General features: G+C 43.4%; 1 protein-coding gene across 13 annotated transcripts in view; it reads right to left on the bottom strand.

Moving 5' to 3' along the window:
- Positions 1–15,620, bottom strand: part of TRERF1 (transcriptional regulating factor 1) — a 100,360-nt gene that overhangs the window by 61,447 nt on the left and 23,293 nt on the right. For 11 of the 13 annotated variants that reach the window (XM_065058339.1, XM_065058340.1, XM_065058350.1 and 8 more), the window contains one exon: positions 8,542–8,597. The gene's annotated coding sequence lies outside the window, so the exon portion shown is untranslated. Of the gene's footprint in view, positions 1–4,737; positions 4,796–8,541; positions 8,598–15,620 lie in introns of all 13 variants that reach the window. The other 2 variants (XM_065058343.1, XM_065058342.1) reach the window with 1 other exon arrangement.

The following is a 15,620-nucleotide window of genomic DNA, read 5'->3' as shown; positions in this document are numbered from 1 at the left end:
AAAATGGAGGAGGAAAAACAGACCCAACCCTGTGGGCACACTTTGTAGACAAATTCCTTTTGACAAATTATGAACTTTTTTCCTCCTCTTGTTTAACAAAATCACTTCAACAGTGTAAAAGTTAGCAACGCGGCTATCTCAGAAGAGGAAAGTTGCTCTATTCCTTATTGGTAAGGAATGTGCACATACACACACAAAACCAAACACCCACAGGAAATTGAGAACTATTCATTTAGTTTTAGTCAAGTCTTTGCAAGACTGTACCTTTTGACTATCAGTTGATGGTAAATGTGCAAATGTCTGGTACTTAATCTCATATAAGAACTAGACCAAAAAAAGTATCAACATTAAATTTTACCTTCAAAAAAAAGCACACAAGTGGTACGAATACAATTCTCTAGAAAAATGCTACTTAGCAAAAACAAAACAACTACTCCCCCACATATATGCAATATTTAAAAGAAAGAATTCAAAGCTGTAACTATGTTCACACAATCCTGAACTGTAAAGTACAAGAAGTTCAATTTAGGGATTAAAAAAATCCTCTAAGTGTTATCTCTAACGACACCATGTAACCCTCCTCCTGTCATATTTTTTCTTTGGTATTTTGGGGCCTGATGGGATGCTGTTCATCGCCACTACTGGGGATTCTGAAAGAAAATTTGAAATCACTTCTTGTCATCTGCACAGAACATGAAACCTGGAGCAACGGTAAGCAAAAAAATGAATCAGGTTACTTTACCAGAAAGTATATTTTTTGCTGGGTATAGTTTATCTGAACAACAGCTCATTTTAATACAGCAATAACACAAAGTTACAAATGCCTAGGAATTAAAACAAAACAAAATAAACAACAAACAAACAAAAAACAAACAAAACCAAAACAAAAGACCCACAAGAGTTACCGTTGTGGAACTGCATTAGGGAAGGCAACGATCCTGTAAAAAAAGACAAGGGGTCATGGCAGACACAATCTAAACACTAACCTTCCTGCACAAATCTGCAACTAAGCAAGGAAACGTAGCCTCTGGATGGATAAGAACATTACTTTGTGTAAGGCAATGCAGGGAGGGAGAGTATTATCTAAAGAATAATAACAGAAAGGGCAACATGCATTTCTGGTCTATTCACTTCAGAAAAGAAAATACCACAAGAACAGCTAAAGATCCAAAACCATCTTATATTGATAGTTTTTAAAGTCTGTATATTTGGCTTACCAAATAGGATAATGTTTATCAGTGACTTAGCAACAAAATGGCTAAATGCCCCTACCAAAATTTACTCAGAAGATAAAGAATATGCTAGCCAAAACTGGGCCCCAAAAAGGCACAGCTGGGCAGAGGAAGAAGTTTTGAAGAGTTCAGAATTAATCTCCTCTGCCTGACTGTATGTCATTACAGTCGACTGATGTGATGTACGGTATGCACAGAAACTCATGGACAGCAAACTCACAAAATGCAGTATCCACAGGAACGACGCTGTATCTTATCCGCTGACTAAAATCCTGTACAATTCCTCTGGTGTTTACATCTTCCCCACTTGGCAGCAATGCTGTCCATTCAAAAATACAGACCTCTGCATTTTGGTAACTCCAACCAGTATGGCTCCTGGAGCACATCTCTTCAGAAGCACCAGCTGCTCCCTACACACCATTAGAATACTAAAAATCAAAGTTCATTTGTCTTCAAAGTGCTCCACAGCCTCAGCTTAGGGTACTCCTGGCTTTTCCCAGAGCCCCAGAACAGACTATGATCCACCATCCTGATGCTAATGTTACTGTTAATCGGTGCCAGAGACCAAATTTTTGTGTGGCTAAACAAGAGACATTAACTCTGAGAAAAATCACTCATGGCAGATCTGAGCATCAAAGCTGACAATAGCCAGATGTTCCTCTCCCCGCTTTTTAACTCACGGCAACTTGCATGCTACAAGAACACCTGGGCAATGTGCTGCATCCCTCCATGGATAAAGAGAGACAAAATGTTTGTCTTACCGTTGCACTCTTGTCAAAACACTCTACCAACTGCAATTATCAACAAAATACCTAAGAATTTAGGTAGCACAAAACAGAATTGTCTAGAGTTCATCCACAGGGAAATTATTTTAATTTTCAACTGGGATATGTCTCCTTCTGTCATTTATAGTCAGGAGTGGGCATCTGTGTAAAGTAACAACAGAAGTTATGGACTCACTTATAGAAATAGTTACTGAGTTCATGATCTGCACTAATAAGACAGGACAAACAGACACCAGTGGCTCATTCTGGGGACAGAAGTCTGTGAATGTATTTCGCAGAATACACTTTCTAAAACTAAAGCCCATTCCTTGGAGTTTATGAAGTCCGCAAGTCATGGGTATCCCCTGTAATTTCAAAGTGCGCTGGCTGAGCATCAAGAGTGCAACCAGAGAGTAGAGTCCCAGATGGCTTTGCCCCTGAGGCTGCAGACAGGCACCCCCCCAGCAGCAACACCCATGCCTGCCTGCCCCACAGAACCCCAATGCCCAAACCGGGGGGCTGGGGAGAGCCCTCAGCTCCTTCCCACATCAGCTCTTCCAACAGGATGGAAGTTGCCACCTGCAGCTGGGGGTTCAGCCATGAACCAAGAGAGCACATTTTTTGTGGGAGATTAACAGCAAACAAGCTCTGTCTGGGTACCATAATTAATATCTTCCTTTCATTTAAATATCTAGGTGGTTTGAAGTTGTTTAATTGCATATATGAACTTTTCAACTTATAACGTTGGGCTTCCCCAACATTATTTTTAGATTTTTTAAAATTTTTATTTTTCAAAGCAGCAAGTTACTGGCACATCTCAGGTTAGCAACCAAGACAGAGCCTAGAAACCGCACAGCCTCTACATGGAACGGGTTTCAAAATAAAAGAAAAGCAGAACATTACTCTATCTCGCTACACCAGTGGCAAAGTCCTTAGCCGCACTCCTAGGCTTTCACCTTTGGCCTCAACTAGAATTCCCCTTTTAACTCCATCTGGCACACTGTCTTTAATTCATTTAGGTAAGGTTTGATATGAAGACTGGGCAGCCAAGAAGGGAGTAGCAGAGAAGAAGGAAAAGGAGAGGAGAGAGGGGCAACATCCAAATGGTCAGTAGTGGGGGTTAGCACTTTGGTACAGAACAATCAATCTGATCTGTTTCACAAGTTAACAGGAGAAAAAACAAAACAAAAGACAGAATAGTCCCCACAACCTGTTGTGTTCTTGGAGCCAAGGCTTCTTAAAAATAGCCGAGGGGCCTCTCCATACCCATGGTAACAATACATGGCAGGACCTCAACATCTGAAGCACACTAACTAGTCATTTCAACAGTAAGTTACAAAGGAGTATCATCCCCTTTTTACTGACAGGGGAGCTGACTCAAAGACAACCAAGGGAGTTGCCCAAAACCACACCACCAGTCATTAGCAGAGCTGCAGTTAGAAGTTCCTGGCTGCCAGCACGACTTTCAAGCACCGACGTTGGCCGCCCCGCAGCCACGGAGCTGGAACCCTGCGCGTTCCCCCGGCAGAGGTTCTCTGCCCCTCACACCATCCCTCGGAGCCGCGCTGGCACCACCACCACCAGAGAAGGAAGCAAGCGGGGTGTGTCCAGCCAGGGTGGCGGCTCAGCGACAAGGAGCAGCAGCGATGCCCATGTCACCCTGCAGACCTGCTCCAGCGGGCACCCACCCCAAAGGGGCGGCTGCAACCCCCCAGGTCTGCCCTGACGCTCCCCTTGTCAGGAGCCCAGGGAACCCAGCTCAGAAAAAACACCCTAAAGCTAAGTTGGAGCCAGCGGTTTTGTGAGGTTTAGCAGCCTGCACTGGCTTACTGAGTGGGGTGGGGTGACAGATAAGCAACACATATCCCAGAGACTGCAACTCTAAGCTACACCCCATCTTGTCTGTGCTTTACATACTCTGAGGTGAACTTTGGAACAGTTTACTTCACAAGCAAAAGCTGAAATGGCTCTTTCCATCTTAACCCTATAGTTTTAATGTGTATTTTACAGTACCAATTCCAGTTTTTCTTAATTGCTTGGTTAAGAGTGCAGAGTTACAGACATCCTACAGAACCAACCAGCTCACAGTGAGGATATTCTACTACGAAAGGTTGTCTTTTTTGTAAGAGTAGTTTGAAGAGTATTAAATAGGTTAATTTTCCATCTCAGTTTTTATAGAAGCAGTACAACTCTCACAACAAACAGCTTGGGAAACCCAGTATGACAGACAGGGGGAGGGGGAAGTGAGCATTCCACTTCTGAATTAAAAGCAGAACCACAGAAATTCACTTTTCATACATGATTAGTCCTAATTTATATATAAACTTACATCTAGGTCTCTATTATACTAGTCAAATGTATTCCCTTGCTTTCTATATTCCACTTGGTATTTGCCTATACTGAGTTTTCCAGACATTCCTTCCAACTCACTTGATCCTTTGAAGCTGACAGTTACCTACTCATTCAGGAACTGAAGTAATTTATTCTTTTAGAAGTGTTAAACGTTTACAACTTGCAACATCAGATTGTGCAAATATTCAAATCTTCTGGAAGAAAAAGAAAAGGAAAAAGCATTTACCTTGATGTCTACATTTATGTAGATATTCTCTACCCCTCCTAAACTTTGTTATCTACATGCTTACGCATGAGAGATTTCCCATTTTTTTCCCTGTGCTTTCCAGGTACTTTCCACATACTGTGACAAAAGAGCTACATAACACAAGAAAAGGAACTCAGATTACCTGTTACTGTTTTATTCAAATTAGCTTTCTTATTTTGAAATTTTTTCTGAGATGGCTTCTGTGGAGACAAAAATATTCATAGGCAATGTCAAAGGAAGTTATTAAAACTCATCTAGCAGTGATGCAAGAGTTTTGCACCGATGTGCACTAAGAAACCACAATGTATCTATCGGCTTAGACAGAAATCATTCCTGGACGTTGCCTCAATTTGGTCTCACCAAAATAGAGTGTTACTCCCCATATAAGACAATAACAGAACCACACACAAAATGAAAAAAGGCAAACAAACAAAAAAACCCCAACCATAACAAGTTACTGTAGTTCTGCTGGTGTTAAATCATGGTTTTCACTGCCAACACTCATTAAAAAAGAACAATCAGAAAATGTTTGCAAAACAGATTGCTATTATAAAGTACATTAACAGCTACTAAGAATATACATCAACCTACTGCTTTTCAGATAATCAATATTAATTGGCAACCTAATTTGGAACTGTTAAGGCAAGCAACCTTGGAGCTGCAATTCGTCAGGTCTAAGCTAATGGCAGGTGAAAACAGGCCTGATAACTGTTACTTCCTTGTCATTTCCTTCCAAAAATGACACAATGTCGTTTCAGCAATCAAAGTAATTTTTATCTCAAACGTACCTCTGAAAATAGATTAGGCCATACAGAACAATTTTATATTTAGGATCCGAGCTACCAGGCAGACTCATGTGAAAGGGCCCTGGGTTCCTTGGAAGGAAGCAAGATAAAGGCACAAGGAAATATGGGGGAAGGAAAAGAAAATATTGGGTGAAAGGTCTGGCACCTATCAACATTGCTGCAAGCTTGCCAAGTCTCATAATTTCATCATTAGCCTTCAGGCATATTAAAAGAGCTATTATTCAATTTTTTTTAATTCAATTCTGTCATGTAATAAATAGGATGGACACCAAAAGCCAGCCATTACATACATGGAAGTCACCACAGCTAGGATTAAACAAGATTATTCTCTGCACAGACTGGACCACTTCTCATTGTTTTGAACAGGACTAAAAGACAGAAACCCCTTTAATTGCAACAGCAGCAAGAAACACGTGCTTCAGAAATACTCCCCCAGAAGAAACAGCAGGGAATGGGCCAAGAAATATCCATGAAAACTGCAAGCAACCAAGGAAAAACACGGACAGGAGGCACAGACAGAATCTGAGGGCAGGTCCTGATGAGACAGGATCCAGATGTCTGTCTGGAAGGCTGGAAACCTCAATGTAAATGGGGTGAAGGAATGCAGAAAAGGAGCAGAAGGTTAAAAAAAAATCAATCAATAAATAAACAAACATTGATGCCATAGTAGTAAGGGACAGTTGAAAGGAGGGACACCTGACACCTGCAGTCTTGAGAAAGAGCATGACCAGGACATCAGCTTCTTGTGACACTGTAGGAGCAGGAGTGGGACAGTGGCATTTCTCCAGCCCAGGTTGCTGGGGAAGGGATAAACTAAGCCTTCTCATATAAAGTAGAACAAGAGACACACATTCATAGCTCAGGATTAACTTCAACCATGAGAAGGTATCACACAAAACGAGGACAGAATATTTTCTTCTAGAGGCAAGAGACAAGAGCCAGTGGAAAGTACTCACTCCTCCCAGAATCTCATTTTAAAGTCAGTCCTGCGATTGCCAGGGATCTGGCTGACGATTCCTATGTGCCTGGGGCTGGCAATAAAGCTGTGGCAAGAGAAGGTGTCGTGGCCTCAAGCTGCAGAACTTGCTAGAAACAGAGGCTCCTCGGAGGTTGTTTTATGAGGAAAGGGGAGAGCAAGGTCATCCCAGGAGACATGGCACAACAGCAGACTGCTGCTGCGCCACAAGAGCTGCCCATGCTACGGCACATCAATTTATTAACATCCGCTTCACAGAAAAGAACGAATACTTAAACTATACAATATATATATACACTATATAATACACATATGAGAAGTAATGTCTTAGGCAAACACCAGCAGCTGAATGAGTACAAGTGAAGTGCTGTCCAACACACATGCCAGAGAAGCCCACAGCACTGCATCAACACCAAATAAACACGCTTCTCGGTGAACTAAATCTGCTAGAACAAAGCAGCCTGAGGACAAGCATTTCCACCTATCCTGTTCCTGGCCACGCTGCTTCTGGAGGAAGGCGTACGCACGCCAGCAGGGATGCCACAGCGGGCACTGCGCAGCCCCCGGCCGCAGCCACACTGCGCGATGGGACGGCAGCCGAACCGCTCGTCTGCGGAGGGGTGCCGGTGCAGGTTGGGCTGAACACACTCTAAGAAGTCCTGAAAGCAATTTTAATTACCCCTTCTTAGAGCACAGGTAGACTGGTTTGAACATGTGCAAGTGAAGAAGCTCGTTTAGATAACAAATGAGGTATGCATGTGGGGTGCTTTGTGTAACAGCTCTGCAGACTGCAAGACCTCTCACCTGAAGAGCTGTATTTACCAACTATACATGTACAAGACCACCTTCAGGTAGAGAGTAAGCCACTACATAAAACTATTCATAACACAATTCAACAGTGACATGACAGAGAGTAGTCTGAATGGATTAAACACCCAACACTTGCAAAAAAAAAAAAAAAACCTAAGCGGCAAGGAAGTCTTTGCTTCTTGCATACTCCACACAGTGCCAAGAGCCACTCGGAAGTTTTCAGTTCTTGCTTGGGCAGCCACCCTCCAAAGGGTAACTCTACTTTGCAAACAAAACCTAAAAGGAATAAAAACCACACCAAAACGCACACCTAAAACCTTACGTGTCTACAAGAGCTGAATCTCTGACTCCAAGAAAAAGGTAATTTAGTCCTGGTCCTCATACAATTACATCATGCATTTAGCTGTTTCCACTACATTTTCCAACCAACAGTCAAAAAGAACAAAAGGGATTTTTGAGGCCTGTAAATGGCATAGAGCACAGGAAGACAGAGGAGACAAAACGAAAGACAGAAGTGACAGAGCTGAATAGTTGCAGAGTAGATCGTAGGTTGAAAGGCAGTGACAATCCCTGTGTAATACTGCTATTGTGTTTGGCTAGCTGTCGTTTGAACGTGGTTATTCCAATACCTAATAGTTCTAAAGACATCTACTCCTCTCCGCCAGTGGAAGCCTCTGAACCAGAAACCAAAAGAAAAAAAAAAGGTATCTATCTAAACACTGCCTTTTAAAAAACACTGCACTTAAAAAATAATAATAACTTAAAAAATGTTTTAAAATAATAATTTTAAAAATCTGCAAACCTACAGCTTCCTTCAGCAAATTAGTGACAGCAAGTACTAATTTCAAACTCAAACCTAGACGTTTCCTACTCATATACACTCTGTCCTAACAAACAGTCCAAATTCAAAAATACTGCAACAGGAAAAACAAGTTTTAAAGCATAGAAGTTAAAACACCTCAAAGATCTTTTTGCCTTTCAAATGTCTGTGGGTGAGAGGGGAGAGCAATTTCTCAAAACTGAACAAAAACTCTTCTACCTCACCCATTCCTTTATAAAAAGCTCTAAAATAGTAGGATAAGCATGACCTATCCCTCTAATCCCCATGCCTGGAAAGACATTTTTGTCTTCAGAACTCTGTACACAGGTTTACCAGGAGAAAGGCCTAGGACAGAAGCTGTACAGAACAGAGATGGTCTCTGCTCAAAGGTTGAGAGGTAGATGCAACTTAAAAATAAGTATCTCCATTATCTGCAGGGTTCTGCCAGGGAGAGAAATGTTTGTCTTCAACCCAGACAACAAACCCATGAGACTTTTTTGTGTAGGAATATGTTTATCTTACCCTCTCTCTTACCTTATCAGACACATCTCCTCGTCCTATTCAGAATCCAGCAAGACATAAAATTCCATCTGTAACAAAAGGAAAAGTCCATTAATACCTCCTGATAACCTTACTAACAAAAGGCTAATAGGCAGTTTCACCAAAAAAAAAAAAATAAATTAAACTTCTGCTGCCATTCCAGTATAATCTACACCCCAGGCAAGTTGCCCTCCTGTCTGCAACAACCTGGGAAACCTGGGTATAAAGGTATTAAAGATGTTGTAACATGTTCTGTAAGAAGCACGCTCTTCCTCCTTCGGCAAGGATAACAGAGGTGGCCAAAACGTACAGGTTGCCCTGCCGAGTCATAAATAAGTCTGCAGCATCCTCTCATTAAGTTAAATGAGTATCAAATTACATAATGTGAACGGTTGTAAAATGAGACCAGTGGTAATGGCTACAAATAATCACAGTGGCATTATACATCACCGAGACAGTTTTCCATCAGTGTATCAAACCTGGGCAGGCAGCACTTTTTATCTCCAGGCCAAGAAACTGTCAGCATGCAGCCCTTCTTAAACATGGGAAAGCATGCAAGAAATGGATGGAACAAAGCTCTCAAGCATGAGCTTAAATTAAGCCTACCCTGAACAAGTACATTTAATTTCTTAACACCTTTACAAACGAGACTTTCAATGCAACAAAGATTTTTTTATAACATCGGTAAACATGACGCAGACTGGCATACCTGGGATCAGAGGAATGAGTACCACACACCTAACCAACAAAACTGTAACCTTGGAATTGTCAATAAAATTTACAATCACAACCAACTCGGGCTTGAACAAACACTTTTCTGTGGCGCTATTAAGAAAAGGAGACATGACCTGCAATCCAGCCAGTCCGTGAATCACTAGGGCAGAAGAGAAACCTCCCATCTGGCAACTCCGAAAAGCCTAAGAGTCTGCTTAGAGTGAGAAATGGGAATTGAGGATCTCAAAAACCAAATCAACCAACCCCTTCACACACCCTTTTCGCTTTTTCCACATCCTGCCCGTAAGCTCTAGAAGCCTGTTAGTCCAGCGCCATGCTGGAAAAGGCCAAGAACGCGTGAGAGTGAAACCGCACACTGTGTGAGAGAATACTACATAAAAACAAACAAACACCATGAAAAACACCTTCATATTTCAATCCATTTATCTCTGAGAAGATAAGGCAGGAATGGAAGGATTTGAAGCAAATAGTTCTCATGTTTGCTTACTTGTCCTGCAGTGACGCTACTAAGAGTATCCCTGCACCTAAAGCACAAAACTAGATGCAAAGAAAAGATCGTGTTTTAGTGGTCTTACATACCCAGCTTCCAGCCTCACTTGGTTTTTCTTGAACACCGAGCAGCCGCAATGCCAGCAGAGCCCAGCGGGAACCATGGGTGCTTGGTGCCACAGAAAGGTGACATCCTTCACTGCCTGCGCTGCCATCTCCCTGCCACCAAAACTGGGATGGCGGCATGTGGGTCCCCAGCCAGGAGGGCCCAAACTTCCTGCTCTGGGATGCTTCTCTTTTTCCCCTTCCTTCAAGTGTGTGTTAGTGTACACTTCAAATGCTAAAAATAAAACCTTCATGCAGCAAATACCATTTTCACATCTTCTACTCATGATATTTATTTTTCGGCATTCCCAAAATAATACAACAGCATACTTACACCACTATAGGGTTTTTTTGTATTTTGTTTTATTTTTCTCTTCTATGAAGAAGAGAAATCTTGTCCATTTGACAGAAAGATTTGCACAAAAGAGAGCCATTGACCAAGAGCCCACTTGAGTACCCCTACCCTCCTATTCCTCTGCCAACCCAGAAAAATTCCTCAGAGCACAACCTCTTCCTGGCTATTTTCAGAGAAACTGCAGCAATCATACAAGAACAATGGGGGAGTTTGTTTTACTCAAAGAGTAAATGTTTTGTGGCTTCCAATGTAAATATTTTAATTAATGGATTTTTTTTTTTTTAACTCTCTACTGCCATACTTGTGTTCACATTCACACAGAACTATCAGGACAGAAGCTGCACTCAACTTCTGTAGCACAGGAGAGAAATACAACACAGATTAATAACACCTTGACTTCAGAAAAAACACCTTCATAAGCAAATCAAACCTCACCAGGCATTCACTGGGGGAGATGTAGGACAAAAAGAAATAAAGAAAAATGAGTCTGCTCATTTCCTGCGTCCGGCTGACGGCTCACATTAGTTTCCATTGAGATAGTGGCCCTATTTTAATAGCCAACTTGTAGAAAACCACAACTTAAACTGTTTCCAAAACAACATTATGCCCAGTGACCAGGCCACAAGGAGAATGCGATGACTATCTTTTTGCCTCAGCCGTCAACACATGGCTCCCAACCACCCTATCAGTCTGCATCCACTTCACAGCAATGCTCAAATCTCCTCTTAATGATCCGTAAACTAAGTGTCATGGACTCTTGCCAGCTGGATGAGACTCAGATTCCCTCTCTGGGCAGGACAGTCTTGGTGCTACGGAAGGTGGCTGGACAGAGCTGCCAAGCCATCCTGCATCTGGTGGTTTCTGGATCCAGCAGCAGCCCCAGGGACAGGCAGCTCTTCCACTCGGAACGGTGCCTCTCCCCACAGAAACCATCTCCCTCCTCTGCCCCCAGATACCGGGATAGAGTCCAGATGCAGTATCAGCATATGGCTGGCATTGGGATTTTTTTTTTAATTTTTTTTTTTCAAATGAAGTGGGACACAGATGATGCCTTTTCTCCTTTGCCAAAGCCTAACTGGAGCATGACCGTGGACCTGTGTGAGCTAGGAAGCTCAACACCACAGCATGTTTCTGAACGGCTGCAGAAACTACTGCACAGACCAGTTTAGCCTGAACCAGTCCCACACATGGCAGTGTTTCCCTTTCCCTGCTTTTATCTGAATGGAAGGTTTTGTTCTTCTTGTAGTGACCTCACCACACTTGATGCCTCTTAGCAACATCCTTCCAGAAGTTCAACAAGCAGTTCCATAGAAATTCCCTGCACTGTCAGTAATATGCATGCTACCCCGGGTAAAATCCTCACCATATCTTTCAAATATACTGCATTTGTACTCTTCCGCTGCCTCATGCAAGATGTTGTTTGTGCGCTCATAAGACTTCCCAGATTCTGTGATTCTCGCAACCACCATCCACACCAGCAGCTCCATCACCTCCAGGCCACTACGGTGGCGGCACTTGGCTTGTCCATCCCACTGGGCAGCAGCTAGTGCTGGCAATGGGGGGAGCATGGAAAGAGGCGCATCGCCCTTTTCCCTGCGGGGGCTACAAACTGAAGGAAGAGTGAGACCTCCTGATTGCAGTTCATTAAGAGCAAAGCTTCCACAGTTCTAAATGAGTAAATGCTATCAACCACTCCCCATTAGGATGGGGGAGGCAGGGAGAGAGGACTCCCGGTTATTAATTGTGAGAGATCCTCTAATTTGGTGGCAGTGCTCAAGACAAGGAGGCAATGGTTGTTTCTGCACGGGCAGCCTGAGGCTGGTGCTCACACAGAAGGCAGCAAACATGAGCAGATACATCACCCCTCACGTTGTGTGCCCACCTCAGCACCCGTCTCCTGCCAAGAGCAGACAGAGACCAGAAGGCAACACCGGCTGAGAGCTCCCCCTGCGGCAGGGCGATTAGGAAAGACCTGTTTGCAAGACCTTTCCCTGCCAACGCCACAAAGTGAAACTAAATCTCCTGGCCCTGCGTTTGAGCGTTATCAACCACTGCTATGACTGTACATCCATGCACAATATCAGTGTTAGCTTCCACAACAGCAGAGACTTAAAAAAAACCCAAACAAACACCAAAAAAACCAACAACCAACACATTTGTTTCCCCATGTTCCCCATCAGATTTCCTGGCTATACACGTAACATTAAAACACAGTGAGAATGAAAAAAGTAAATACCTCTGCTCTTGCAAAATACATTTGTACCACTTTTCACAAAAGACCACAGTGAGGAGCCCTCGATAGGCATGGACTCTGGAAAAGGAGATCTCTTAGCAAGTGAGCGACCTAAGGCTTTTGCTGGTCCTTCCATCTTCCTCTCTGACCTCTTCCAGAGAGCCATGGCACTCGGCTTTTTTGTGTGCCTATTTAAACATTAATGAGAAATTCACACCACCTCACTGGTATCTCTGTGGCCTTCTCGTCAAGGCAATGAGTAGAAACATAAGTCCTCCATGCCTACAGGATGGAAAAGAGAGCAAGGAGAGAACAGATGAATGTTCATCTCTCCTTGCCTCCAGCAGCAGTCTGTACTCTCCCACGCAGAGAAAAGGGAGGCTGTACAATTTGTGGAGGCTAAACTGCTTGGAAAAAATCTAGAGAGAATGATGGCAAATTCTCTTCTCTATCGGTTCTCTTACTGTAAGGAAAGTGGAAGTCATTCATTGAGTTGCTGGTGGAAGACGAGACCACAGGGTCTTTACCGGGCTGCCTGCATGCAAACTGCAGAGCTCAGGATTGTATCCATTCTACGCAACCACCACCTAAAATATTCTGCTCACAGACTGCTTGTAGTGTACGACTCCTTGCGGGGATTACTTTTATTGGCAGATTACATTTTTTGTCTGATCCCAGGAACACACAAAAAGGACCCAAAGGCCACTCTGTTCTGGATGTTAATTCCCAAAGGCAGGACAGCTCTGTAGTCTACCTGACTCCACACAGCTACTCCCTAACCATGGAGTAACTAGCCAACAAGCACATGAAATATCGAGGTTGGAGCAGTCACCACTATACGCACACACTTCTTTAACTGATTTGTCCCTCAAAGGTGTCTGTCAGCACCCAGTACTGTACATGTGCCAAAGGAGAGCACAGGGGGAGGCTCTAAGCAGGAAACAGAAGCTCATCTCAGATTAGCACAGCTCACACAAGTGCAGTGCTGTGCCCAGATTTCATTTTGATTTGCAAACCTGGCTGCCATTGGCTAAGAGGAGGTTTAAAGTTTTATTAAAAAAAAAAAAAAAAAACGCAAAAAAAAAGGCGGTGGGGGAGCTAGGAAACTAAAACAAACACACAAATGGAGCTGCCCTGGCAGCAGTCGGTACCTTTCACAGAGTCACAGAATGTCCTGAGTTGAAAGGGACCCACGAGGATCATCGAGTCCAATTCCTGTCCCTGCATAGACAACCCCACAGTTCACACCATGTGTCCAGTCTCTTCTTGAACACTGTCAGGCTTGGGGCTGTGACACCTCCCTGGGGAGCCTGTTCCAGTGTCCACCACCCTCTGAGTGAAGAACCTCTTCCTAATGTCCAACCTAAACCTCCCTTGGCACATCTTCTTGCCATTCCCTCGGGTTCTGTCATCGGTCCCTAAAAAGAAGGGTTCAGCACCTGCCCCTCCTCCTTCCCTTGCAGGCCACGATAAGGTCTCCCCTAAAAACTTTAAAACCTATGTAAGAGGCATGTTTCTCAGCCCCTGTTTTACAGCATCTTGCTTCCTGCTTTCCCACCTCCCCTTCCTGCTGAAGGCAGCCACTCCAATGGGCACCCCCCAGGTCTCCAGCATATCATGTGCAAAAAGATACAGCAGAGAGCAAAACTGAGTGTCTTCCTGCTGCAGGGGCCTGAGGCAACACCAGCCACCTCTCATCTCGAGTCCTTCCCCACTGCCCCCAAATCCCTAGTACAAGAGGAGGACTTCGTTGCCTGTTGAGACATCTTACAAGTAAGCAGCAAAGTCCAATACCAACTCAGCTCCAAGGAAATATTAAACGGCTCCTCAGTAGGCTGACAGCAGGCTTCCAGCTCTCACCATTAATTCCAAAATTAACAGACTTGAAGTCATCACGTTGCCTGAAGACAGCAGATCCTACCCTCAAACACACGCGCCAGCTATTGCCGCCACGGTTTCGATTACACTAATACCTGCCCAGTAGGAACCACTCTGAAAGGGTTCAGTTGCTTATCCTAACTCGTGAAAAATCACTGTAGCAGAGACATACTGCAACTAGTAACTTGATCAAGGGCAAGGTGAAAGTTTTTCTCCGGATAATCTAGAGAAGAAATCTGAGCCTTAAAGAGAAAACTTAAATGAAGACTGAGGTGGGGGGAAAAGCCCCACTATTTAACATTAGTATTTATTAATATTTGGGCTTCAACTATGCATAAACAGACAAGTATCTCTCTGCCTGTGCACAAATCTAAGACTGTTTACAAATGAAATCCAAAAGGATGTCCTCATTTTATAAATAATTTGATCTGATGACTAAATCAGAAAAAAGTGCAACTTGAGTCTACATATAGAGGCAAAATACTTGGCTACCGATGTCTAAACAGGGGGGCAAAGACTAAACATCAGACTCACTAAAATGCAGCAAATGGTTTATGATTGAAGCTAAGCACATAACATAGTGCACATTTAACACACACCAAACAGCAACTTTTTTTAAACTCTAAAAGCAGTCCTTACCAGTAAGTCATTTTAAGTATTCAGTATAAGAGTCTCCTAAATGTAAACACTCCATCTGTTCCTTGTACCTGACCACATAAGCCATCCGGCAATGCCTCACTCCTCCAACGTGTCAGGCAAAACACATGGGAAAGCGCTTGTGGAGCTACGGGGCCAGGTAATGCATAGGCGGCATGGGGAGAAGCCAAGGAACGAGGAGAAAAGGTTCCTGAAAAATTTACCAGCTGAGCTTAAACCCTGCGGTTTTGTTCTCTTTTGTCACATGCTCCCCTACGTGCACATACATGGTTGTAGTTACAAACGCATGTAATTTGCTTAAGATCAATCACTTTGCATGCCAGGACAGTGGAGAAAACAAAGTCTGCACACAAGAAACTCATCATCCTATAAAGAAATATTATTTCCAGCTAGAATTTGATCTTCAGTTTAGTCAAATGCACAAACTTAGTTTGCTCCCAGATTTGTTTCTCAACTGAGACCCTGTGAACAGCAGCAGGTTGAGGGAGCTGGGGCTGTTCAGCCTGGAGAAAAGGAGGCTGAGGGGAGACCTTATGGCTGTCTACAACTACCTGAAAGGAGGCTGTAGCATGGAGGGTGTTGGTCTCTCCTCCCAAGTAACAAGTGACAGGACAAGAGGAA

This window comes from Columba livia, chromosome 3, assembly GCF_036013475.1.
Source record: "Columba livia isolate bColLiv1 breed racing homer chromosome 3, bColLiv1.pat.W.v2, whole genome shotgun sequence".
Taxonomy (NCBI): domain Eukaryota; kingdom Metazoa; phylum Chordata; class Aves; order Columbiformes; family Columbidae; genus Columba; species Columba livia.
Note: the sequence above shows the minus strand (reverse complement) of the source record. Positions and strands in the feature narration are given on the sequence as shown.